The following is a 3067-nucleotide window of genomic DNA, read 5'->3' as shown; positions in this document are numbered from 1 at the left end:
CCCCCAACCGCCCCCCTCCCAAATGGGCCCTGCTCTGTGTGTGACGGGGTAGAGCCATAACCTCCCCATCGGCCCTGCCCTGAGTGTGAGAGTGGCGGCACACCAACCCCCTGAGCCGCCCTGCTCTGTGGGTGATAGAGGGCAGTGCCCCAACCCCCTGATGGGCCCTGCTTTGTGTGTGATGGGGGCAGTGCCCTAACCCCCTGATGGGCCCTGCTCTGTGCATGACAGGGGGGGGCGCAGCAACCTCCCCATTGATCCTGCCTTGAGTGTGACAGGGGACGGTGCCCCAACCCCTCAATCGGCCCTACCCTGAGCATGATTGACGGTGGCATTGCAACCTCCTGATCTGCCCTGCTCGGTGCACAAATTTTTGTGCACTGTGCCCCTCGTGCACAAATTTTTGTGCACCAGGCCTCTAGTTTTTTAATAACCAGTTTGGCATATGGCTGGCTATCAGTCCAGATATAGGGGTTAAGTATTTTTGTCTGCCAAGAGCATCTCCTCCTGCTGCAAAAGGCTTTTCCCCTCATTTAAGCAATTCTATCTTATATAATCTATCTATACTAATAAAAGGGTAATATGCTAATTAGACTGGGTCAACCGGCCACCTTCTAGGGTCTGACTTCCTTTCAGTCAAAGCCCAGGTGGTGGATGCCGAGGCAGAGGCAGTTAGGGGCGAGGTCAGTCTGGCAGGGGATTAGGGGCGAGATCAAGGGAGGGCAGTTGGGAGCGACCAGGTTTGAAGGGGAGGGGCATTGGGGGGAACCAGGCCAGCAGAGGAGGATGTAAATTGACCATTATTCCAACACACAAGATGGCTGCCCCCATGTGGACACAGTGAAGCTGGCAGTGGAGGGCAGTTGTGGGCAATCAGGCAGGCATGGGAGGGCAGTTGTGGGCAATCAGGCTGGTAGGGGAGAGCAGTTGGGTGAGATCAGGCTGGCAGGGAAGGGAAGTTGGAGGTGAGATCAGGCTGGCAGGGGAGGTCAGTGGGGGCAAACTGGCCTGCAGGGGAAGGCAGTTGGGGGTGACCAGGCCTGCAGGGGAGGGTGGTTGGGGGAAACCAGGCCAGCAGGAGAGGACAGTTCGGGGCATTAGGCAAGTAGGCAGGTGAGTGGTTAGGAGCCAATGGTCCTGGATTGTGAGAGGGATGTCCAACTGCCGGTTTAGGCTTGATCCCGGGCCTAAATGGGCAGTTGGACATCCCCCAAGGGGCCCTGGATTGGAGAGGGTGCAGGCCAGGCTGAGGGATACCCCCTCTCCCATGCATGAATTTCATGCACCAGGCCTCTAGTAAGATTATAATGGAGCTGAAAAATTCTTATCACCCAGTAACATCTTAACTGTCATAATGTGGTAGAGCAATGCATTACTCATGCATGTGTGATGATGCTGGTGTAAGCATGTCTACTGCACTGCCAGTTGTAAAAAGTATCACATGTACAATTATGTACAGTACATAATACTTGATAATCATATAAATGACTGTTACTGGTTTATGTATTAACTATACTATACCTTTTTATCATTATTTTAGCATTACTCCTTCTACTTATATTTTAAAAGTTTTCTGTAAAACAGTATGCTGTGTTGTGCTGGCATTGGCATCATACACCTCATGTTTATCATATCTCTTGATAGCATCATTTTCTCTTGTACTTAATTTAATCCCATATTGTTTTGTACAATGACTTGTGTACAGGCTTGCAGCCTAGGAACAGTGGGCTGTACCATATAGGCTATAGTGTTTTCCTTTCTGATATGATCTTTATCTGCTTTCTCACCAAAATTATAATATCCTCATAATTGTAGTTGGGTAGCTTTTAATCTTTTAAAAATATTCTTAATTATATAAGTGAGACATTATCTGTTTCTTGAAGATTTACTAACACTTGCAATACTAACTTTGGTGATGGTATTTGGGGGTAGACGAGGAGGTTCTTGATTATTGATCCAATTTTGTCAAATAGTTTAGGTCCTACATTTGTTCTTGAGTCAGTTTTAATAAGTTCTGTTTTCTTTAAATTTTTATAATTCATATAAATATTTCAATTTATTATCACAAAATTATTCATAATTTGGATGGACATTACTAATGTTTGTATTTTTTATTTTCTCCTCAGGAAGCAGGCAGCGGGGTTACAATTTTCTAACTCCTTGATGTCATGACTGGCCATCTGAGTTGGTTTGTCCAGTGTAACATGAGAGGAAGAGATATGCGTGTGGGGTGATCATAGAGGCAAATATCAGAAGATCAAAGCAACCTGGAATACTGAGACCTCTAGGAGGACCTTTAAGAGTTACCTAAATATTCTGAGGATTTTTTGTGAGCATAAATCTGCTTTTATTTGGTTAAACAATTGAAATTTTTATTGATTTTTACTGTAGCATACACTAGCCTGAATAATAATTTTTTATTTAATAACAGTGCCAAGTGAAATAAGCCAGCCAGAGATAGACAAGTACCATACGATTTTACTCATATGTGGAATTTAATGAACAAACTGAACTACCAAGCAAAATAGAGACAGACTCATAGATAGAGAGCAGGCAGACCTCTGGGGGGCAGGGGGTGGGAGAGAGTGGGGAGGGGATAAGCAAAAAAGAAAAAAAAAAATGAGAGCGAGAGCTCATGACAACAGTAGTGATTGCAGGGAATGGAGGTAGATGGGTAAGGGTGGAAAAGGGCATAAAGGCAATAAATGGTGATGGGAAAAATAAAATAGTACTTCTTTCTCTTTTTATTGATATACTAGAGGCCCGGTGCACGAAATTTGTGCACAGCATGCGAGGGTGGTGTCCCTCAGCCCGACCTGCATCCTCTCCAATCCTGGACCCCTCGGGGGATGTCCGACTGCCAGTTTAGGCCTAATCCTTCAGGCCTAAACTGGCAGTCAGACATCCCTCTCACAATCCGGGACTGCTGGCTCCTAACCGCTCATCTGCCTGCCTGCCTGATTGTCCCTAACCAATCTGCCTGCCAGCCTGATCGCCCCTGACTGCCCTCCCCTGCCACCCTGATCGCCCCTAATCACCTCTGCCTCGGCCTCACCCTTTGGGGACC

This window comes from Myotis davidii, unplaced genomic scaffold (assembly GCF_000327345.1).
Source record: "Myotis davidii unplaced genomic scaffold, ASM32734v1 scaffold421, whole genome shotgun sequence".
In the NCBI taxonomy this organism is placed as follows: domain Eukaryota; kingdom Metazoa; phylum Chordata; class Mammalia; order Chiroptera; family Vespertilionidae; genus Myotis; species Myotis davidii.
The sequence above is the reverse complement of the archived record's forward strand: the minus strand, read 5'-3'. Positions refer to the sequence as shown.